This window comes from Gorilla gorilla, chromosome 10 (genome assembly GCF_029281585.2).
Source record: "Gorilla gorilla gorilla isolate KB3781 chromosome 10, NHGRI_mGorGor1-v2.1_pri, whole genome shotgun sequence".
Classification (NCBI taxonomy): domain Eukaryota; kingdom Metazoa; phylum Chordata; class Mammalia; order Primates; family Hominidae; genus Gorilla; species Gorilla gorilla.
The window spans coordinates 49,784,410-49,810,120 of NC_073234.2; the positions used below are offsets into that span (position 1 = coordinate 49,784,410).

At 43.5% G+C, this 25,711-nt stretch overlaps 1 pseudogene; it reads left to right on the forward strand.

Annotated features, from left to right (window-relative positions):
• The first annotated feature begins 283 nt into the window (after positions 1 to 283).
• LOC129525979 (tigger transposable element-derived protein 1-like) overlaps positions 284 to 25,711 on the forward strand; it is a 40,434-nt pseudogene continuing 15,006 nt past the window's right edge.

The window sequence follows — 25,711 nt, forward strand, 5'->3', positions numbered from 1 at the left end:
GTGTCTTGGTGTCACATTTTAGCAATGCTCCCAATTCTCATACTTTTTCATTATTATTATATCTGTTATGGTGATCTGTGATCAGTGATCTTTGATGTCACTATTGTCATTGTTTTGGGCACCAGGACCTGCACGTAGATAAGATGGCGAACTTAATCCATAAATATTGTATGCCCTGGCTGCTCCAGTGACCGGCTGTTCCCCCATCTCTCTCCCTTTCCTCAGGCCTCCCTATTTCCTGAGACACAACGATATTGAAATTAGTCCAACTGATAGTCCTACAATGTCCTCTAAGTGTTCAAGTGAAAGAAAAAACATTCCTTTCACTTTAACATCTCTCACTTTAAATCAAAAGCTAGAGATAATTGAGCTAAGTGAGGAAGGCATGTCAAAAGCTGAGTCAGGCTGAAATCTAAGCCTTTTTCACCAGTTAGCCAAGTTGTGAATGCAACAAAAAAGTCATTGAAGGAAATTAAAAGTGCTACTCCAGTGAACAAATGAATGTTAAGAAAGCTAAACAGACTTATTGCTGATATGGAGAAAGTATCAGTGGTTTGGATAGAAGATCAAACCAGCCACAACATTTTCTTAAGCCAAAGCCCAATCCAGAGCAAGGCAATAACTCTCTTCAATTCTATGAAAGCTGAGAGAGGTGAGGAACCTGCAGGAGAAAAGTTGGAAGCTAGCACAGTTTCCTTAAACTCATGAGGTTTAAGGAAAGAAACCATCTCCAGAACATAGAAGTACAAGGTGAAGCAGCAAGTCCTGATAAAGAGGCTGTAGCAAGTTATCCAGAAGATCCAGCCAAGATCATTGATGAAGATGGCCACACGAAACAACAGGTCTTCAGTGTAAAGAACCAGCTTTCTATTGGAAGAAGATGCCACCTAGGATTGTCACAGCTAGAGAGGAGAAGACAATGCCTGGCTTCAAAGCTTCAAAAGACAGGCTGACTCTCTTGCCAGGGGCTAATGTAGCTGGTGACTCTAAGTTTAAGCCAGTGCTCATTGGCCATTCTGAAAATCCCAGGTTCCTTAAGAATGATGCTAAATCTACTCTGGCTATGCTCTATACATGGGATAACAAAGCCTGGATGACAGCACATCTGTTGACAGCATGGTTTACTAAATATTTTAAGCCCACTGTTGAGACCTACTGCTCAGGAAAAAAAAGATTATTTTCAACATATTACTGCTTATTCACAATACATGTGGTCACCCAAGAGCTCTGATGGAGATGTACAAGGAGATTCATGTTGTTTTCATGCCAGCTAACACAACATCCATTTTGGAGCCCATGAATCAAGGAGCAATTTCAACCTTCAAGTCTTATTATTTAGGAAATGCATTTTGTAAGACTATGGCTGCCATAGATACTGATTCCTCTGATTGATTTGAGCAACATAAATTGAAAACCTTCTGGAAAGCATTCACTATTCTAGAAGCCATTAAGAACATCTGTCATCTGTGGAAGGAGGTCAAAATACCAACATCAACAGGAGTTTGAAAGAAGTAAATTCTAACCCTCATGGATGACTTTGAGAGGTTCAAGATGTTAATGGAGGAAGAAATTGCAGATGTGGTGAATATAGCAAGGAAACTAGAATTAGAAGTAAAGCCTGAAAATGTGACTGAATTGCTGCAATTTCATGATAAAAACTGAACAAATGAGGAGTTGCTACTTAGGATGGATGAGCAAAGAAAGTGGTTTGTTGAGATGGAATCTACTCCTGGTGAAGATGCTGTGAACATTGTTGAAATGACAATAAAGGGTTTAGAATATCCCATAAACTTAAGTTGATAAAGCATTGGCAGTGTTTGAGAGGATTGACTCCAATTTTAAAAGTTTTACTGTAGGTAAAATGCTATCAAACAGCATTGCATGTTACAGGGAAATATTTCATGAAAGGAAGAGTTAGTTGATATGGCAAACTTCATTGTCATCATATTTTAAGAAATTGCCACAGCCACACACACCTTCAACAACCATCACCCTCATCAGTCAGCAGCCCTCAACAAGGTGAGTCCCTCCATCACCAAAAAGATGATGACTCACTGAAAGCTCAGATGAAATTTTTGGCAATAAAGTATTTTTAAATTAAAGTATGTACATTGTTTTTTAGACATATGATGCTGCACATTTAACAGACTACAATATAGTGTAAACATAATTTATATATGCACTGAGAAACCAAAAAGTTCACGGACTCACTTTGTTGCAACAGTCACCTTATTGCGTTGGTCTGGAACTGAACCTGAACTATCTTTGAGGCATGTCTGTGTTTAACATTATTTGTGAATTGTGTGCTGCACATCTTTTATGTCAGTAAAATTTATAATTAACATCTATTAAATCAGTTCTCAGGAAAAAATTTTTAATAAACATAATAAAATAGCTCTCTGGAAAAACTACATCTCCATGCACATTTGCTAATATTCACCAGCATTCCACTGCTCTAAGTTATATCACCTTGCCTCCCCAGCAGAAAGGGAGAGCCATCATCTTCTCTCTATCAAGTTAATTAATACCAACCTCCATCAGGCATAGTATATTTATTTTAGGCAAACTATGTTATTTTCATTTGGCCTATTCCCTGATTTTCTTCTAAGTCCTTGAAATACATCACTGCTTATTTTCAGCCCAAATTATGCAAGTATGTAAGACTTCCTCTAACTCTGTAAATAGTAATTTTCTGACTTTGCCTTTTCCTTCAACACACTGATTCATCAATTCTAGGATGCATATTTTTTCACATCTTAACATCTCTGAAATCGAGAAGCCTCTTCCAGCCGCTGTTGGCCAGGCAGCAGCTGTGTCACTGCCTTCCCTTGTGTGAACTTGGCCATAGCTATTATATTGGCATCACCATCGATGAGTTTGATTGCTGCTTAAAATGTCTTTTAAATGATTGCTAATTGCAACCAAGGGTTACTGTAGTCACAGAAAGGCAGGGAAATACAGCAGCAGGAGGGGATTGATAGTGATAAAGCAGACATTTCACTTTGGAGGAATGGCCAAAATTCCAAATTGTCTTGTAAAGACCAACAAAAAGTTATATAGGACCTAAGAAAGGAAGAGACCCATACTTAGATGAACTGGTGTTCCATTTGCTGCTGAAATACACGCAAAAGCAAGGTCTATCATAAGCCAAGGCAACTGAAAGTAGGGAAATCTGCCAAATCCCTTGAAATAAATCAAAGAAATCTCAAGGCAGCAAGAAGCTGATACATAATCAATTCCTGCATCGCCCAGGACCATCGTTAAGACATTGCTTCATACTTAACTGACAGCATTTTTTTCCCCTCTTAATGGTTTATAGAATAACTATGCATTTAATGGTAAGTGGTATCTGAGATTTGCTTAAATCTAAGAACTAGTTTTATTTTCCTCTTTCAGGTACCATTTTATATACCATGCATTTCTTTGCATGTATATAAAATATCTTGTATGTTGCAATGTTTTGCTTGAGAAATGTGACAGCTACTTTGAAACTAAAAGAATCCCTCCATATATAATCTACCCTAATTCCATCACACCTCTCTGCAGTTTTACTTCCCTAAGAATGTAAGATCCAACTCTTTTTTTTTTTTTTTTTGAGTTGGAGTCTTGCTCTGTCACCCAGGCTGGAGTGCAGTGGCACAATCTCTGCTCACTGAAACCTCTGCTTCCCAGGTTCAAGCGATTCTCGTGCCTCAGCCTCCTGAGTAGCTGGGACTACAGGCGTCCACCACCATGCCTGGTTAATTTTTGTATTTTTAATAGAGACAGGGTTTCACCATGTTGCGCAAGCTGGTCTTGAACTCCTGACCTCAGGCGAACCACCTACCTCGGCCTCCTAAAGTGCTGGGATTACAGGCGTGAGCCACCGCCCCAGGATGCAACTCTTTTAAAATTAACTTTTAGAGTGAAGTCTACATACAAAAACATGCAAACACTATAAATATACAGTTCAATGAATTATCACAAGGTAAGCACCACCCAGGTTATGAAGTAGAACATTAGTAGCATTTCAGAAATCCTCTGTGGGTCCCTCAATGTCGCTAACTCCACTCTGATCCTCAAAGATAACCACTTTTCTGACCTCTACTACCATAGATTAGTTTTGCCCATTTTAAAGCTTTATATGTCAATAGAATAATATAGTATATATTATTTTACTTTTGGCTTCTTTCACTCAATATGTTTGTGAAATTTTTTGAAGTTATTGTGTGTAGCTTTAGCTTACTTGTTTTCACTGCTGTATGTTATTTTATTTCATGAATATACCACAATTCCTTTATCTCTTCTGCTGCTGATATTTGGGTTGTTTCCACTTCAGGCCTATTTTGAATAGCGGTGCTACAAATAATCTTGAATCCTCTGCGTGTGCCCATAGTCCTCTGCCCCTCTTGGCTTCTCTCATCACTTCTGTCTACATGTCTTATCCCCCTACTAGATGGGAAGCTCCTTGAGCGCAGGATCCATGTTGGATTCAATTTGTATTTTCCATGGTAGGGAACCAATTCTTGTGTTGAAAACTGGTAAAAACAGGGAAAGATTCAAGCATTTATCCAGCCTTTCCAATGGGAACTAGAAATATGGATAACCAAATAGCTAATGAGAAGTTTCCCTTTGCGGAAATATTTCAGCTAATAAATAAAGAAGGAATAATAGAATTAAAATATCACCATTTTGTATCCCCTAAGCAACAGTCCCAACCTTTTTGGTTCCAGGGACTGATTTCATGGAAAGCAATTTTGCCACAGACTGGGCAGGGTATGGTTTCAGAATGATTCAAGTGCATTACATTTATTGTGCATTTTATTTCTATTATTATTACATTGTGATATATAATGAAATAATTATATAACTCACCATAATGTAGAATTAGCGGGGGCCATGAGCTGGTTCCCCTGCAACTAGATGGTCCCATCTGGGGGTGATGAAAGACAGTGAAAGATCATCAGGCATTAGATTCTCATAAGGAGTGTGCAACCTAGATCTCTCGCATGCGGAGTTCACAATAGGGTTTGCACTTCTATGAGAATCTAATGCCGCAGCTGATCTAACAGCAGGCGGAGCTCAGGCAGTAACGCACATAATGGGGAGCAGCTGTAAATACAGATGACGCTTCACTCACTCACCGGCTGCTCACCTCCTGCTGTGCAGCCCAGTTCCTAACAGGCCACAGACAGGTACCAGTCCATGGCCCAGGGCTTGGGGACCCCTGCCCTCAAGAACGAATAATAGATCAAACATGCTGGCTGACATCTCAAAAGGAGAGACAACCGTACATTTTGTGCCTGTCTGAAAAGTCATGCCCTCCTCCATCAAATATGAACTTAAAAGAAATAGAGGATATGGAGGACTATTTTAAATAACAACACAGGGGCACGCCATCAGCAAAATCCTGATGGGACAAATGACATGGTTTCCTCAACACACAAATTACAAGGGAAAGGAGAGAGAGAAAGGAAGGCAAGAAGCTACAAGTTAAAAGAAACTTGAGGGACATAGAAATCAATTGCAATATATTGACCTTTGGGTGATGATTCAAACAAACTAAAAATAAACAAACATGCAAACCTAATCTGAGTGAATACTTGCTATTAAGCAATTATTGTTATTTTTTTTTTCTGTTTTTTGAGACAGAGTTTCACTCTTGTTGCCCAGGCTGGAGTGCAATGGTACAATCTCAGCTCACCGCAACCTCCGTCTCCCGGGTTCAAGCGATTCTCCTGCCTCAGCCTCCGAGTAGCTGCGATTATAGGCATGCGCCACCATGCCTGGCTAATTTTGTATTTTTAGCAGAGACGGGGTTTCTCCATGTTGGTCAGGCTGGTCTTGAACTCCCAACCTCAGGTGATCTGCCTGCCTCAGCCTCCCAAAGTGCTGGGATTACAGACTGAGCCACTGCACCCGGCGGACTGTTAATTTTTAAGGTATGATGATGTTGTGGTTATGTTCTTATAGTTGTGAGTTCTTATCTGTTGGAGAATCAGGGTAACATATTTACAGGTGAGATGATTTAAAGCCATGGGGAGGGAGGCATATGGTATATAGATGAAAAAAAATGGAAGTGAGTTGATAGTTGTGCATGGATAGATAGCAGGGTCATGAGTCCATCAAACTTCATTATATATTTTCTCTACTTTTGTATATGTTTGAGATGTTCCGTAATACATTTTTAATACAAAAAAAGTCTCTTCTATGGTGCCTATATCAGTACTTTATGAATAGTAGTTACTCAAAAAATATGTATTGAATGATGGAATTGTCTGACAGCAGCCTTAGCAAAAGGGCCATCTTGGCTCCAACACACATTTTAGAGCTGATTTTCACTCAGCATCTTTCATACTTACAGTTTCTGCTCTTTCCACACCCACTTTTGAGAATTCCCTCAACCCGCAATCCCCTATCACTGAACAGGCCTAGGCAGCTGATCAGAGCTGAGTACAGCTGTGTTGACAACTAATTCACAGACAGGTGGGGCCCGTCAGATTCTCTCAGGGAGAGAACAAGGCTTGGTCAGACAAGAATGGGCTCTACAAATGCAAGGATTTGTCCGGCAGGAGCAAGAGTCTGTACCATATCTTTTGCATGAAAAGCTGTTCAGTTCACTCATAATAAGGGAAATGCATTTGAAACTACACTGAGATACCATTCCTCATCCATAAGATTAGCACAAATTTGAAAGCTTAGCAACATACGTGATTGGCAAGGTCATGGGGATACAGGCACTCTCCTACATTGCTGGTAAAAACACAAAATAGTACAGCACTATGCAGAGGAAGTTGGCAATATCTAATAGAACTGCTAGTTGGCCCAGCAATCCCACTTTTAGGAATTTAAATTCAAGAGACCCCTCTAACAATACAAAACTACATAGGCACAGGGTTATTTATTGCAGCATTATGTGTAACTGCAAATTACTGGAAACCGTGTAAATGCCCCAAAGTAGGAGATTGGTTGAATAAACTACAGTACAGTCACAGAGCACTATGCAGCTGTAGAAAGAATGGAGATGATCGCTACAAATTGAATTGCTAAATGCAAAAGAGCATGTATAGTACATTGATTTTGTGTTAAAAAAAAAAAGAGGAAATGAGAAAACAAACACATATTTGCTTATTTTTTACAAAAAGACACAGGCAAATTAAACCAGAAACCAGTGACATGGGTTACCTGCTGGGGTGGGGAGTAGACAAAGCAGAGGCCGTAGTGGGCGAGAAACCAGATCCACGCAAAACAACCTGCAAAAGTCCTGCTTTGTAACGCTGGCGTTTCCTAGGTGTAAATACTCCCACTGTATTCAAGCTACCTACAGAGGTGTACAGAATGGGCTCTTGCAAGCCAGGACAAGCTGGCTCCAGCACAATACTCAGTGGAAGGGACAGGGAAGAAAGTGATAACTCTCTATGCATGCCTTTTTATATAGCTTTTTCATTAAATTTCTTGAAGTGTAATTTTTTTTTTCTTTGAGACAGAGTCTCACTCTGTCGTCCAGGTTGGAGTGCAGTGGTGCGGTCTCTGCTCACTGCAACCCCTGCCTCCTGGGTTCAAGCGAGTCTCCCTGCCTCAGCCTCCTGAGTAGCTGGGACTACACACGTGCGCCACCATGCCCGGCTAATTTTTTTGGTATTCTTAGTAGAGATGGGGTTTCACCATGTTGGCCAGGCTGGTCTCAAACTCCTGACCTCAGATGATCTGCTTGCCTCGGTCCCCCAAAGTGCTGGGGATTACAGGTATGGGCCACTGCACCTGGTCAAATTTCTTGAAGTGTAATTTACATATAGTAAAGTGAATCCATTCTAAGGATACAATTTGATGCGTTTTGATGAAGGCATGCACCCTTGTAACCACCACTCCTCACCAAATCAAAATATAGAACATTTCCATCACCTCATCAAGTTCCCTTATAATACTTCTCCCCAGGCAAGCCCCACACCTCCCACCAGCTTCAGGTAACCCCTTAGCTGCTTCTATCACCATGGATTAGATGTGTGTTCTTTGGCGTTTTATGTAAATGGAATCATACAGTGTATACTCTTCTGTGTCTGGCTTCTTTGGCTCAGCAGGATGTTTTTGAGATTAACATCCGTGTTGCGGTGTGTATCAGAGTTCATTTCTATCTGTTACAGAGAAGTAGTCCAGTGCCTGGATACGCCACAATGTATTGATCCAATCACCTGTGAATGAACATTTGAGTTGTTCCTAATTTTTTACAATTATGAATAAAGTGGCTATGAACATTCATGTACAAGTCTTTGTGTGGACACATATTTTCATTGCTCTTAGGTTGATATGTAGGATTATGATTTCTAGGTCACATGGTAAGTATAAAAGCTTTCTAAGTGTAGCTATAAAAAACTGTTAATTTTTTTCAAAGTAGCTTCAACAGCAGTTGGTGTGCATTTTAGTCATCTGCATCTTTGTTGATGTTTTTTAATTGTCATTCTTTGAATTTTAGCCATTCTGGTGAGTGTGTAGTGTTATATCATTGTGATTTTAATATGAATTTCCTGATGATTAATGATATTGACATGTTTTTATGTGTTTATTGACTGAGAGCATATCTTTGTTTGTGAATCAGGGCTACTTGGAGAAATTGCTGATTCCAGAGCTGAAGCAGGGAAGGCACAAGATGAGCCTGGAATGCCTTAGTATGCCTGAGAGTGAGGAAGTGCTTTAAAAATATGATGAGCATACGTAATAAAAGACACAGCAATCAGCTTTATGAGATTTCCACTGGCAAAATCTGGGCCATAAAAAATTTAAACATCAAAATAGTTAAGGAGAGTCATAACCCATTGAATAAAATAAAAATCCATGAGTTCATAGTATTAAGAAACAGATAAATGATAGACACTGACAGATAAATACGAAAGAAGTGACGTTTAAAAAGTAACGATTTTACAACCGCCATAGTAAAAATGGATTTAGGAAAGAGCCATCAATGCATCGCAATCAAGGCAGATACGGGGGGAGGTTTGATGAACAACACAACATTTACATAGTCTCAAAATATCCATTCACAAGTGAGTTATTAGTTACAAAGGAAAAATAGTAAATATGTAGTGCAGAAACTAAGCAATGCATTATCACCAATAAGGGACAAATGAATATCACACACTCTCAGATGTGATTTCCCAAGGAAACATATATAACTTATATATTGTTCTAGCCAAATATGTATAGCCTATGTCTAATCACAAGGACTTATCAGAGAAACTCAAACTGAAGGACACTCTATAAAATAACTGGTGTGTATACTTCAGAAATATTGACTTGAAAGACAAAGACAGACTGAGGTGCTCTTCCAGAAGGAAGGGGGCTGAAAATGTGGGAAAGCCAAATGCAGCACCCCTTCCTGGGCTGGGTCCTGTTATAGCAGGGTCCCCAATCCCGTGGCCTGTTAGGAATCAGGCCACGCAGCAGGAGGTGAGCAGTGGGCTAGTGAAGGTTCATCCATATTCACAGCCGCTCCCCAGAGCTTGCATTACTGCCCGAGTTCTGCCTTCTGTCAGATCAGCAGGGGAATTAGATTTTCACAGGAGCACAAACCCTGTTGTGAACTCTGCATGCGAGAGATTTAGGTTGCATGCTTCTTACGACGATCTAATGCCTGATGATCTGTCACTGTATCCCATCACCCCCAGACGGGACCATCTAGCTGCAGGAAAACAAGCCCATGGCTCCCACTAATTCTACATTATGGTGAGTGAGTTGTATAATTGTTTCATTATATATTACAATGTAATAATAATGGAAATAAAGGGCACAATAAATGTAATGAACTTGAATCATCCCCAAACCATCCCCCCCAGTCGGTGGAAAAATTGTCTTCTACAAAATCAGTCCCTGGTGCCAAAAAGGCTGGGGACCCCTGCTGTAGAGGGAAAGGATGGCCATGAGGGACATCATTAGGGCAAGTGAAGACATTGGAATATGCACCATAGATTAGATGAAAGTTATATGCCAATGTTAAATTTCCTGAACTTGATCACTGTAATGTGAAAATGTAAGAGAATATCCCTATTTAGTGCACACACTGAAGTGTTTAGGAGTAAAGGGACATGATGTATGCAACCTACTCTCAAACTGTTTTAGGAAACTGTGTGTATACATATAAAATATAGGTACAGCATACATTATAGATATATGTATGTATGTATACAACACATACATATACGTGGATAGATATTGGGGAATCTGCCCCGATATTCACATAGATTCTTTTCTATTTTCCCTAAGCATTGGCCGGCCTGAGAAATAAAGGGACAGAGTACAAAAGAGAGAAATTTTAAAGCTGGGCATCCAGGGGAGACATCGCATGTCGGTAGGTTCTGTGATGCCCCACAAGCTGCAAAAACCAGCAAGTTTTTATGGTGTTTCAAAAGGGGAGGGAGTGTGTGAATAGGTGTGGGTCACAGACATCAACTACTTTACAAGGTAATAGAATATCACAAGGCAAGTGGAGGCAGGGCAAGATCACAGGACCACAGGACTGAGGCGAAATTAAAACTGCTAATGAAGTTTCAGGCACCATTGTCATTGATAACATCTTATCAGGAGACAGGGTTTTGAGATCAACTGGTCTGACCAAAGTTTATTAGGCGGGAATTTCCTCTTCCTAATAAGCCTGGGAGCGCTATGGGAGACTGGAGTCTATTTCATCTCTGCAGTCTCGACCATAAGAGACGACCACGCCCAGAGGGGCCAGTTCAGAGACCCACCCCCAGGTGCGTATTCTTTCTCAGGGATGTTCCATGCTGAGAAAAAGAATTCAGCAGTATTTCTCCCATTTGCTTTTGAAAGAAGAGAAATATGGCTCTGTTCCGCCCAGCTCACCGGTGGTCAGAGTTTAAGGTTATCTCTCTTGTTTCCTAAACGTTGCTGTTATCTTGCTCTTTTTTCAACGTGCCCAGATTTCATATTGTTTAAACACACATGCTGTACAATTTGTGAAGTTAATGCAATTATTACAGGGTCCTGAGGTGATATACATCCTCCTCAGCTGACAGGATTAAGAGATTAAAGTAAAGACAGACATAGGAAATCACAAGGGTATTGATTGGGGAAGTGATAAGTGTCCATGAAATCTTTACAATTTATGTTTAGAGATTGCAGTAAAGACAAGCATAAGAAATTATAAAAGTATTAATTTGGGGAACTAATAAATGTCCATAAAATCTTCACAATCCACGTTCTTCTGCCATGGCTTCAGCCGGTCCTTCCATTTGGGGTCCCTGACTTCCCACAACAGATAGAGGGAATGATAAAACAAATATGTATGACAAAAATGTTAAAAATTTGGTGAACATGAGTGTATACTCTGTTATCTTACCATTTTTGCAATTGTAAGTTTAAAATTATTTCAAATGTTTTCTAAAAATTCAGAAAATAAAGCACCATGGCAAAACAAAGCCCTGCAAGTCAAAGTTTTACAGGAGCAGAAATTAGGAGCCAGAGGAGGGACTGTCAGTGGAGAGGAGATTGGTGTGGATTCATCAAAGGGTGCAAAAGCCAGATGGCTCCAAGAATGCCTGACTGTCCAGTTCCTGGAGTCGCCCCAGAAGGCACTTGGGCTCCCCCAGCTACTTTGAACAGTTTCAGCATCTTGTGTGGTGAGAGGTGAGCACCTGCGCTGTGATAACATGGAAACGACTGTTTTATGTTCTCACCTCTGCTGTTGCTCTGGACACAGGGGTTCTGAAGCTAGCATCTGTGGAAAGATTTAGGGGGCCTGTGAACTCTAATGGGAAAAAAATCTTATTTTTCTGATTACTAACTGAAAATTAGCATTTTCTTCAATTATGAATGTAGGCAACAAACTCCAAAAGGATTAGCAGTACCTATGAATTTGTCATCAATAAAACCCACAGATATTGTCATGTTACAGCACAGCTACTGCAGATGTCTTGAAATCTTTACATTCATTGCTACTTGCAGCCAACGCATCTGGATTTGAACAACTCTAAATGAACCTACCTGAGGGCAGACACTGTGTTGTTTAACTCTGTACCCCTATGTGCGGGGTATGGTTCTTAATAGGTGGTCAAAATTGTTTGCTGGAATGAATTGATTTCTGTAACTCTGCTAATACCTCACTAACTGGGAATCCAAAGACCCAAAAAAGATACAAAACAAACAAACAAACAAAAAACAAAACAAAACAAAAAAACACAACTTGTTGGAAATGGAAGCTATTCCATTCCTTTCTTGATTCCACAAGAGATGCTGCCATTGGCCTCTCCCATCTGCCCGTTTCCTTTAGCTTGCTAACTCCTCCCCTCCCAATATTAGTGAGATACCTGCCACTGAAGAACACTCTTCTTTACTGTCAGTTTCAGACATCGTGTTTTTCTATAACAACTGTCATTTAAAACAGGGGTCTAGGCCAGGCACCGAGGCTCATGCCTGTAATCCTAGCACTTTGGGAGGCCGAGGCGGGTGGATTGCCTGAGCTCAGGAGTTCGAGACCAGCCTGGGAAACCGTCTTTACTAAAATACAAAAAATTAGCCAGGTGTGGTGGCGTGCGCCTGTACTCCCAGCTACTTGGGAGGCTGAGGCAGGAGAATTGCTTGAACCCAGGAGGTGGAGGTTGCAATGAGCCAAGATCATGCCACTGCACTCCAACCTGGGTGATAGAGTGAGACTCTGTCTCCAAAAAATAAAAATTAAAAAAATAAAACAAGGGTCTAGTTTCCCAGCTTAGGCAGCTTGTTCCCAAGCTGGGCACACATTCCTAGCAATGCCAACTGATTGGCACAATGAGATAGCTGGAATCCCTCCCCCCATGGCAGGGGGCCCTAGGCTGGAGACACCTTGCTAAGAGAAGGTCCGTAGATAAATATTTTATTATCGCAAAAGAACAAAACCCTCTGGGTAAGTGTAGGGCAAAAAGCGCTTGATAAAATGACTTCTACTATAAACATATCAGTTATCTATTGCTGCGTAATAAACTGCCCAAACTTCAGTAGCTTAAAACATCAACAATATATTATTTCATACCATGATGTGGGTTGGAAGGGCAGTTCTGGTCTCTCCTGGCCCCACTCAAAGCTGCATTCAGGGCTGGATGGTACAGAACAGCCTCACTTGTGTGTCTGGGGCCTTGGCTACAATGGCTGGAATGTTCAGGATGGCCAGGCGTCTCACTCCACCACGTCTCACATCCTGGACTTCTTTGCATGATGGTCTTGGGGCAGAATCCCAAGAGGACCAAGGTGGGAACCACTAGTCCTCTTGATTCTGGCTTGAAAGTCTTACTATTCTGCCATGTTCTATTGGCCAAAACACACCAAAAGGCCAGCCCAGTTTCAAAGGGGGGAGAAATAGGTGCCATCTCTTGATGGGAAGATCAGCAAAGAATTTGTGGCATTTTTCAGTCCATCCCATTATGTGAAAAAGGTAGCATCCTAAAGCACTATGACAGCAACCACATAGGAAGGTGTCAGCAGAGTGATAAAGAGTAGAAAGGGAACACACATGAATTAAATGTGATTTTGGTTTTTGGCTCTAGGGTATCTGCGTTATTTTATTTTGCTTTGTTTTTCTAGAAAGTGAAAGTCAAAAGAAAAATCATGAGGTTGGTAAATGGAGTTCAGGGGAGTCACTGAGACACAGCAGAAGGAGCTAGAGTTGTTTGTCCTGGTGAAGAGAAGGCTCGGCGGGGATGGGGAACTGATTTAAGATGTCTAGAAGACTAGCGTGTGTTATTGGATTTGTTTGTGTGCTGCCAGAACTAGGACCACTGGGTGGACATTCCAGGAAAGATTTTCCTTAATTAAGAGAGAATAACTATCAGAGATGTACACAAAATAAATGAATGCCAGATGAGTCACCTTCCACTTGGGTGTGCGGTGACAAGCAGACATTGACCACTTTTCTAGAATGGAGAAGTTATTCTGCATCTGGTAGGGCCTCTGAGATTCCTCCCAACCCTGAGACTCAACGATGCCATCTCCTTCTGTGGTAACCTTGGGACTCTGTGATGTTGGGATTACCCAAATGCCCATCCACTGGGCATCTTCCAGAGCCTCCATGTCAGCAGCTGCTCCTCGAACTCTGCAAAACCCGGCAGGCTGAGTGGCACTACCTGTACCCATCCTTCCTGACAGCCTCTGACAGTTTTGCTCCTTCATTCTGGTTTTGTTCTGAGATTTTCTTCTTAGCTTTTTCAGGAGGAACTTGCCTTACCCTGTTGTAAGGTGGAGCATGTTTCTTTGCACTGGTTTATGGTGGAATCATCAGCTTCTCTGCAAGGCAGCATCCATCCTATTCCACTGGTACCTGACTGAAAGTTATGACCAGAAAGGTCACTGGTAGATTCGGTGTCGTGTGGCACCTCCACTTTTCTCTAGCTTTCCTTAATAGTGCCCAGGGTAGGCAGGGTACAGTGGCTCACACCTGTAACCCCAGCACTTTGGGAGGCCGAGGCAGGCAGATCATCTGAGGTCAGGAGTTCGAGACCAGCCTGGCCAACATGGTGAAACCCTGTCTCTACTAAAAATACAAAAACTGGCCAGGCGCAGTGGCAGCCTCCTGTAATCTCAGCTACTCGGGAGGCTGAGACAGGAGAATCGCTTGAACCCAGGAGATAGAGGTTGCAGTGAGGTGAGATCGCACCACTGCACTCCAGCCTGGGTGACAGAGTGAGACCCAGTCTCAAAAAAAAAGTTTCTAGAGTATTAGCCTAGAAACACATCTTGCTGAAGTCCAAGGTGAGAAAGATCTGTTTCCCCTGATTTGGGAACACACTCCACCACCCAAACAGCATGTGGGTGTTTTCTTTTTTCTTTTCTTTTCTTTTTTTGAGATGGAGTTTCGCTCTGTCACCCAGGCTGGAGTGCAATGGCGTGATCTCAGCTTACCGCAAACTCTGCCTCCCGGGTTCAAGCAATTCTCCTGCCTCAGCCTCCCAAGTAGCTGGAATTATAGGCATGTGCCACCACGCCCAGGTAATTTTTTGTATTTTTAGTAGAGACAGGGTTTCTCCATGTTGGTCAGGCTGGTCTCGAACTCCCGACCTGAAGCGATCTGCCCACCTCAGCCCCGCAAAGTGCTAGGATTACAGGCATGAGCCACCTCGCCCGGCCCATGTGGGTGTTTTCTATGTGCCATTGCTTTACACATATTATCTCACTTAATCCTAACAACACAGTCCTATGAGGCAGGTACAGAGAGAAAATGGAAGCAAAGAGAAATTCGGTAACTTTCTCAGGGTCACACGGTTGCCAAGTGGCAGAACTGAATCCCAGGCAGTCTGACTCCACAGCCTGTGGACTGAGCCTTGCACTGTAACAGCTACTATTGATGGAGCACATAATATATGCATGGCAACGTCCTGAGTGCTTTACACAAGCTCTCTAATGTAATTCTCATAGCAACAATTCTATGCCATTTGTGTTATTATCACCATTGTTACAGATGAAGAAACTGAGGCTTAGAGAAGTTAAGAAATGTATCCGGCCCAGCGCAGTGGCTCACGCCTGTAATCCCAGCACTTTCGGAGGCCGAGGTGGGAGGATCACCTGAGGTCAGGGGTTCGAGACCAGCCTGGTCAACACGATGAAACCCCGTCTCTACTAAAAATACAAAAAATTAGCTAGGCGTGGTGGCGGGCATCTGTAATCCCAGCTACTCAGGAGGCTGAGGCAGGAGAATTGCTTGAACCAGGCAGGAGAAGGTGGAGGTTGCAGTGAACCAAGATGGTGCCACTGCCCTCCAGCCTGGGCAATAAGAGCGAAACTCTGTCTCAAAAAAAAAAAAAAAGAAAGAAAGAAAGAAATGTACCCAAGGACACAGACTTGTGAGCTGCACTGATGGAAGAAACATGGCCAGAAGCTATTTGATATGGTACTTCTGCCACAGAAGGGGAGGTCTGTCTTCCCTCCTCTTGAATCTGGGCAGACCTCTCACTGCTCTGGCCTATAATACAGAACAGCAGAGAGGGTGCTCCGTGAGTTCCCCACTTAGCCTTTAGAAGGCCTGGCAGCCTGGTCTCTTGGAGCACCAACGGCCGTGTAAGAAGTCCGACTCCCGTGCTGACAGACCATGTGGGGAGGTCCTGAGGCCACATGGAAGGAGACACCGGCCCCACTGAGTGCAGTCCTCCAGCTCACCCAGCAACACACCAGATATGTGAGTGAAACCATCTTGGGCCCTTCAGACCAGCTCAATTGCTTGGTGTCACTGCTGAATATCAAGTGACCTCAGGTGATGCCAGATGGACATGCCAGCCCTGTCTGAATTCCCAACCCACAAATTCACGTGCTATAATAAAACACTTGCCGCCATGTCTCCAGGTAGTTTGTTACAGAGCAACAGATAGCCTTAATAGTAGCAAGCGTTGGAGGCAAACCCAGGCTGTCTGACTCAGAAGCTCATGCATCAAGCACCAGGCCATTCAGATGATGTTAGCAGCCATCACTGGGCAAGAGAAAAAACACAAGCATTCCACCTGTTTTCATAGAAGCCCCCGAATTTGTTCCACACCACCAGGCAGTGACTCTGTGGCTTCTGTTCAGGGACGCTGCTGATAGCTCTTCCATCAGGGATGATAGGGGATGACCCAGACAAACCCAGGGCTGCAGGATGGAACGCATGACACCCACGAAGTTTCAGTGTCAGAGAAGAGCAGTGTCCACCACAACTGCCCAGAAGAAAAGGGAGCCAAGGCGACTGAATGATGGGCCTCCTAAGCTGAGTTCCAACAAATAACTCTTCCAGAAAGAACAGAGCCAAGTAACAAATACTAAACGTACAGCAGGCCCCCGCGCGTCCAGGGAGGTCCAGCGATGACGAGGTAAGAGCAGGAGCTGGGGACAGGCGGCCTTGAGTCTAATCCCAGTTCTGCCAATTGTCTGCTGTGCAACTTGGGAAAGTTACCTAATCTCTCTGACCACCTTCTCCCACTTAACAGTGAGAGATAAAATATAGAGATAAAATCATATAGTCTGTGTGACACACTGTTGGCATATAGTAGAAACTCAATGAACGTTAGTTTCCCTTGATCCTTACCCAGGGATTCCGAATATCATTGAGTTCTTTTTATTCCTCAAACATTTCACAGTTTCTGATCATTTAGCGTTGGTCATATTTAAAAGGGAGTAGCGAAGAGGTGGAAGAAAAGTGAAATCGGAATCCTGTCCCCCTAACCAAGGCAACTTACCGCCCACTGACAGTGAGGAGCTGGGTCTCAGACCTCGATCTGGCTGCCTGAGCCAAGCCTCTGAGCCTCACCACCTCTGCCCAGCCACCTCTGGAGAGAGTGGCAAGGTGGGCTGTGGCTGGAGGGCTCAGAGCCTACTGGTGCCCAGGCCGCTTATCTCTCCCTAAGCAGTTTCCCTAGACCTGCTTTTAGCAGGCCACCCAAGCGTGGGCTGTCTTGATGGTGATGTCCACTCTCTGATTGCCTTGTCTGCCTGTTTGTCCTGCCTGTGCGGCGTTGTCAAGACTCCTAGGGCCAGAGAACAGATTGTGGGACTCCCTCAGTTCAGCTGCCGGGAAGCACTACCCAACAAGGGGTGCAGGTCTGTGCTGCTGCAGCTGATTAGAAAAGGACTGCTGTGGATTTCACCATCTGTCGGCCAGCAGGGAGGAGGAGCGGCACCTGGGGAGCTCGCTCATGCTCAGTCGTTTTTCTTTTGTTTGTTTGTTTTGAGACGGAGTCTCACTCTGTCGCCCAGGCTGGAGTTGCAGTGGTGCCATCTTTGGTCACTGCAACCTCCGCCGCCCGGGTTCAAGTGATTCTCCTGCCTCAGCCTCCCGACTAGCTGGGACTACAGGCACATGCCACCACACCTGGCTAATTTTTGTATTTTTAGTAGAGGCGGGGTTTCACCATATTGGCCAGGCTGGTCTCGGTCTCCTGACGTCGTGATCCGCCTGCCTCAGTCTCCCAAAGTGCTGGGATTACAGGCAGGCATGAGCCACAGCGCCCAGCTTCATGCTCAGTCTTTTTAAGAGCAAAAACTTGGGAGTGGCTCACCACATCCATCTACGCACTGCTGGTGAGAGTTGTTAAGAGACACACCTAGCTGCAAATAGGCTAGCAAATGTAAGTTTACCTGGGTGACTTCATACCTAGCTAAAACTGCAATTTTAGAAGGTTGGGGGACAAGTAGTCTCTACCTCCTCACTTCACCCCTTCAGCTCATGCCCAAGGTAATAGCATAAATATGTAAAATTTTGCCAGGAAAAATCCCAACAAAGTGATGACTGCAGGGCAGTCGTTATATTAAAATATATATTATTTTATTAAAATATTTTATATTAAATTATATTAAATTATTATATTTTATTAAATATATTTTAAATATTTATATTTAAATATATATAATATAATATATATTTAAATATATATTATATATATTTAAATATATATTATATTATATATATTTAAATATATATTATATTATAATAAATATAATATAATAAATATATAGCAACTTGTAGTGTCGGAGAGCAAGGAAGTGCTCAGAAAATGAAAGGATCTCCAGAGACACAGGAACCAACTTGAAAGAGCTCCCAGTGGTCACCGCTGGGATAATGTTGAGGAACAAAATAAGTAGTGTAGTACTGGATTACAACACAAAGTACGGAATATACATAAGTCCATATAGGTGTAAATTAATGATTCAATGCATAGATGGGCACAAGAAACAGATCATCCTTACGGAAGAATTCCAAATAATATAAGTAGATAAATTCATCTTAGGAAGTGGAGGTTAATTCTTGCCCCCCACCCTTGAGTGTGAGCTGGACTTACTCACATTCCAAGAGTATAGTAATGAAAGGAAAAAAACAGTAACTTTATGGTGGAGACACTTGGCAAACGCCGCCTAAACCAATCAGTTCGGGTTAACTTCATCAGTGATAAGTGATGTTAATATCATACCCTCCGATATGGTGTGATGAGGAGGGCCCTTCGCCTCTGTTGTATTCCTCCCAAAAACCCATAGACCCGTTCTAATAGTGAGCAAAACACCAGAAAAACCGAAATTGAGAGAGTCTTCAAAATATCTCACCAATACTTCTGAAAATTGCCAAGGTCATGAAAAACGTGGAAAGACAGAAATTATCGCAGACCAGATGTGGCGGCTAAGGAGACATGATGACTAAATGCAAAGCCGGACCCTGGATTGGATCCTGGTACTAAAAACCATAAAAACTACCAAAATCCAAATTAAGGCCAGGCGTGGTGGCTCACACCTGTAATGCCAGCACCTTGGGAGGCTGAGGCGGGTGGATCACCTGAGATCAGGAATTCGAGATCAGCATGGCCAACATGGTGAAACCCCATCTCTGCTAAAAATACAAAACTTAGCCGGGCATGGTGGCACGTGCCTGTAGTCCCAGCTACGTGGGAGGCTGAGACAAGAGAATCACTTGAACCTGGGAGGCAGAGATTGCAGTGAGCCGAGATCGTGCCACTGCACTCCAGCCTGGGCAACAGAGCGAGACTCCTCAAAAAAAAAGTTAAGTCTAGAGTTCAATTGAGTCATGTACCAATGCTGTTTTCTCAGTTTTAACAAATGTAGCAGGGCACTGAAAGATGTTAGCTTTAGAGAAAACAGGGTGAGGGGAAATAGAGGAACCCTTATATTATCTTTACAACTGTTCTGTAAATTTAAAATTATTCCAAAATAAAAAGTTTACTACTATACATATGTATATATACTGATATATATGCATGAAGATAATCCGCGTCCAGATTCTGTATCTTCGTTTCAGGGGCTTTGACACTCTTCTGACTGGAAAAGACTCTTTCAGTTATAACCTACTACATACACATGTATATATCTGCAACAGAAATGTCCCCAGACAATCCCCACTGTATTACTCCCGGTGCACTATGATGTTTCTTTTCTACTCTATTCCGTTTCATTTGTTTTAGTGCTGGTCTCAGCTGTGGATGAGCCTCTCCCTGGGACTCTGCCCCACGTGGCCTCATCTCCACCAAGTCCCCGCACACTGCCAAGACCCAGGGCTTCCGTGCTGGGACCCACTTTACCCAGAGATGGAATCCTTATTCGTGTCTCCGCCCAGACACCACCCCTTCCGAAAGGCCTCCCCTGCCTACCCTGGCTAAAGGCACACACCTCACATATAACCCCATCATTCTCCGTCCCCTTACCCTCTTTCTGTGTCTTTGTGGCACTGATCACAGCCTGCTCTTATGTCACATACATGTGCCATGTGTTCGCTTACTGGCTTTTCCCTGTCTAGAAAGTCAGCGGCATGAAACCAGGACTGTTATCTGTTTGGCTCCCTGCTGTGTCCTACCGCCTGGTGCACAGCAGCCACGAAATAAATATCACTTCATTGTAGAATTCTCCAAGTTTCTAAATACAAGTCAAGAAAACATGACTTGACTAAACCTGGGACTTCCTTTTCCCTCCTAAGGATGGACAGCCCTGGCTTCCCTGGCTGCTTGCATGACAGCTCTGTTCTCTGCTGCCTGCACCATCCCCCCACCCCCACCAGTGTGTGTGCAGCTTTTATGGAATTATCAGCCTCTCTTTGCTTGCGTTTGGCTATTCCTGCAGCCTTCTTGGCAACCTTTTTTTTTTTCCAGCAAGAGTAAGCGAGGAAAGAAAAGTGGGAGAGGAGGAAGAGGAAGAGGAGGAAGGGGAGGAGAAAGACAAGGCTCTGGTTTTCCCCAGCACCATTTCTGTTGCACTGAAGAATTGTCACTCTTGGCCATCAGGTTTCTACAAGCTCACCCAGTCCATATCCCTGACTTTGACATGCTCTGCCAGTGTCTAAATTATTTCTGCATAAAATGACTTAGGGGATCTCTTTGACTACATTCTGTAGCTCAGTGTTTTCTGGATACAAATTGCTCCTACCTCTTAAAGGCTGTACTTTTCTCCCCCTTTGGACCATTGTGGAGGGAGAGTTACTGTTAATTTCCTAATAATTATGGGCCCTACAAGGGGGATTCAATTGTTAAGTAGAAAAAAAGAGGAATATAGCAATGTGAGCAACATACACAGAATATTAATGTTTGTTTAAAAGGAGAAGGTGGAGAATATGTATTTAGTTTTTGATTGGAAATACATAAAATGCACAGAAAATATACAGAAGAAATGATAACATTGTTTCCCTCTGGAAAGTTCCTTGAAAGCAGAAAAACTTTATAGTTAGCTATTCTAAGCATTTAATCACCAACTAATTTGCCCATGCAGGTGGACAAGAAGGTAAATTCAAATTGTGTTGAAGAAAAGAAAGCAGTTTGGGTGCTTTGTCTGCTTATGAAAGGTGAGGACTCTGATATCATCTAGGGTGAAACTGTTGTGAAGTAGATGGAGGAAATTGATCTTTGATATTAAAGGCCATTTTAAGAACTTTGTAAGCCCCAGAGACTCCTAGTTTTATTATAGCAAATATATTAAAACACACTCATATCCTATGTTAAATATAATTTGCCCTGTAATTTTTTTTTTTTTTTGAGATAGGGTCTTGCTCTGTCACCCAGGCTGGAGTGCAGTGGCACCAACACGGCTCACTGCAGCCTCTACCTCCTGGGCTCAAGCGATCCTCCCACCTCAGCCTCCTGAGTAGATGGGACTACAGCTACTCAGGAGGCTGAGTAGAGAAGGTCCCGCCATGTTGCCCAGGCTGGTCTTGATTGAACTCCCGAGCTCAAGTGACCCACTACGCCCTGGCCTCCCAAAAGTGTGCTGGGATTATCCACCGTGCCTGACCCTGCCCTGTGAGTTTGAAAGGAATTTTATAATTTTGCTTTGGAAATTATTTGGCGATGAGTAATATTTAATTTACTATTGGCTACGATTACTCAGGAGTCACCATCTCTACCCAGGAATTCTTAAGAAGTGAAAAAAATCTAACCCACAAAATTCTTTTCAAATGGAATAAATATTTATAAATACTAAATTTAACAATTAATGAAGTTGACAATGTTACATTTTACTGATATCTAATTAAGCATTTATAAATTTTGTTTTACTGGGCTTTTTTTTTTTTTTTTTTTTTTGGCATTTGGACCCAGTAACTTCTTTTTGGATCCACAAGATAAAATGGCCCTATTGATATGTGTCCCCCACCTGTTCTTCTGGAATCTCTACCCCAGGGTAAATGGGACTTTATTACCCTCCTGCCTCCCTCCAACCCCCCCAACCCCTCCCCAGCTTTATCCAGTCAACTCTCTTCAGAAGTTCCTCATGCTCAACTTTTTCCTCTTTTATTCTTTACCCTTCTTCCTTTTCTCATCTTTCTTTGGCACCCAAAACACTTCTGATAACACCTCGGCTCTCGGCACTCTGAGCTCTATTAATGTGCTAATGCCCTAAATGTTTAATGACTCACAGTCCAGGCAACTTGTTTATGTCTTTTCATAGTTACATTTTAATTGGGCCTTTTTAGAGATACAACACTTGAATTCAAAAGGCTCTCTTTAATGATCTGAATTTAGGGCTTAGTTGTGGGAGATATTTCTAGGGAGGTGCAAAATCCTTTGGGAGTAAATTCCAGCAACAAAAAATATCCTCTTCCCTTGGGAGCTCACAAATGAGCTGAGGAGGTAACATGTAATGCATAACCAGGACATAAGGTAGACGGCACCATTAGGGACGCGTAGAGGAAGGGCGTGGGGGCTTACAGCAGAGAGCTTGCTTTCAGCTGCGGGAATCAGATGAGGTTACCTGGAGGAAACGACATTTGAGTTGGACCCTAAAGGATGGGTGGGGTTTGGAGCCCTGGTGCTTCTGGCTCACTCCTTCCCTTCTAACCGGCTGCTGTTCATGAGTTCCTCCAGCAGAGGGCAGGCATAGCAAAGACGGGAAGGAGAGTCCGATTCTTCAGCCCAGTCTAGAGTGGGGCTTTGCATGCCCAGAACTGTCTAGACGGCTTTCTGGGTTTACTAAGAAGGGGCGGTAACTGAAACCTGGTGCCACCTGCCCTGGTGCCACCTCTCCATGGACACTAAGGTGCCCTTTCTAGAGCAGTCAGGCCGGGCAGGTTTGGGCAGTCCAGCCTGGGGAAGGGGAGAGGACTGCCTTTCTGGGTTGCCATGGGAGTTTATTCCCCACTCTCCCTAAGGAACTGGGAGCCGAGGTATGGGTTGCTTTGGTGCTTAAAGTATTTCTCTGTCTAAGGTCAGATGAGACAATAATTCATGCTCAAGTGGTTTACTAAGGAAATATTCCCAAGAAAATATTATAAGGAAGTGGGGACAGTAGAATAGGGAAAGAGTAAATGCCAGGCAAGTGTCTGATTTGGGGTGAAGTCCCAGCCTCAGCCTGATGCCTGAGGGAGCTCCAGGGGCGTGCCTTGCAGCACAGAGTTTGCCCTCCCTCAGGGCAAAGGAACAGGGCTTTGTACTGCTGCAGCCATCAATGGCTGACCACGGCTGCCCCAGGGGGACGTCAACTGGCAGCCCCTTCCAGTTCTTGGTGCATCTGGGTGACTTTGCCCCAGGAGCCCGTGCTTTATCGTCTGAAGACAGGTGTTGATATGAGCCATCGACAGTGAACATACACAGCTGGAAAGGGGATCTGAGGATAGCTGGGTGCGGCTCCGACCGCCTTTGCTACTCTCTCCAAGGCCCCTTCTATTTATCCAGTCTCCCCATGACCAAAGACTTTGTCTTGCAGACAGAACTACCACTGGGGAAACCCAGGAAGATTCCAAGCCCTCTTGTCTTTTCAGAAGAGATCATTTCTGGTCTCTCAGCACCTCTGGTCTTGCTCTGGGGAACCTGTATTTTTATTGCAGGAGTCCTCACCTCTGTCCCCTAATCCCTTCTACCCCAGCTCCTCAAAATGCATCCCTTCAGAGTTCTCCACCCTCAGCTAATTGTCAGTTCAGGCATTGACGTTCCCCGTGGATGCATTAATGGCAGAGAGATGCTCTGACAGGCACTATGTTTTACCCAGCTCTCCCTTCTGTTACCACTCAAGTGGGAGCTCTCCGAGAGCAAGGGCTGTTTCTCATTCCTTGTCCAGGCCTGCCTGATGGAGTGGGTCTCTAAGCGCAGTTCCTGGACCTCCAGCATCAGGCTCATGGCAAGTGCGTTTTATAATCTTAACTTCCCCGCCAGCCCCCATCCCACCCCACACACACAAAAGGGGTCTGGAAATCAGCCTCTTTCACAAACTTCCTAAGTAATTCTGGTGCTCATTAAAGAATGAGAGCCATGGCCCAAGCACTCAAGGGGCAAATGAGTCCTCCAGAGAACTTTCAGGAACCCCGATGGCACACTTTCACCTTTGTCAGGCCACATCTCACCTTCTCAAGGAGCCCCACCCCCGCCCCAGTGCTCCTGATCCCCTGTACCTATTCTACTTCTTCCTACCATAGCATTATCACCTTTTTCATTATGTGTATCGCTTAGTCTCTCACCTTCCCCCATTAGAACATGAGCTCCATGAGGGCAGGGATCTTTGTCTGGCTGACTGCTATGTCCCAGTGCCTGGAATGCAGTGTCCACACATGGTTGGTGTTTAAAAACGTGTTGCATGAATGAATGAAGTAATTGTGTGGAGAGGCATCAGAGTAACTGAAGACAAAGATCATTACAAATTATCCACTTCTAAACTGCTTTGATAACAGACACTGCATTATCTGTGCCCTGAGACCCCCCTCAGATTCAATGACTTACTGGCGGGACTCACAGGACTCAGAAAAGCTGATATACTCACAGTTACGGTTCATTACAGGGAAAGGATACAGATGAACATCAGCAAAGGGACAAAGTAGGTGGCGATGTCCAGGAGAAATCAGGCAATCAGGCTGAACCTTCTAGGTGTCCTCTTCCAGTGGGCCTAACGGGAATGCAGTTAATTCCCCCAAAAACTATGCGTGACAACACGTGCAAAATATTACCAACCAGGGATGAGCTTTGTTGTCCAGGGGTTTTATGTGGTGGCAGTACCCACATGACTTATTTTAGCCACTCAGTCTCTAGTTCCCCACGCTACTGAGAGGTCAAACTGTTGGTGCACAGCCCAGGCAGGGCCTTAGGCATACAAAACCAGACATTCACCATAAATCACTTTATTAGCACAAACTGGTCAGACTGATAGTGTGGCCTAAGGCCTGGGGCATAGAAAAAAAGTCAACCAGGCAGGATCTTCCAAGGGCTCAAAGGTCACCTCCCAGGAGCCAGTCAAGGGCCCAGTCCTGAAGACAGGCCTTTCTTTGGAATGTGCAAGGTTTGAGCAACCCATACCTGCTGCGTTAACCCTTTCCTGCACGGGCACCAGTAAGCAGATTCTCAACAGGGCCCCAACTGAGACTGTTCTGTAATTAATCTATGTGGTTGGTATTGGTCTGACTTCTCCCCAGATATTATTGTGCCTAATTAGGTTATACTTGCAGGCTAACTTACCTCAGGGTTGGGTCATATATTCATTTCACAGGGTTAATGAGCACGTACTGTGTGCTAGATATGGTGCTTTATGGGGAATGCAAAAATGGACATGGCAGACATGGTCCCTGTCTCAGGAAGTTTAGTCTAGTCTAGTTACAGGTCAGTTCTTGGACTTTGGCATATGAAGGATTCTTTGGAGATAACAACCCACTCTGAGGGCAAGCAGGGAGAAGAGATGACTGTGGAGTGGAGATGATGAAGGTGCGGGAGAGAAAGCCTCTTCCCTGTCATTAGCTCTGCCCTTTGAACCTTCAGCAAGCAGATCCTGGGAGATTCCTGTGGCTTGTCTGAGGCACTGGAGATTTGCTTGGAGCAAGGCTGCCTTCCAA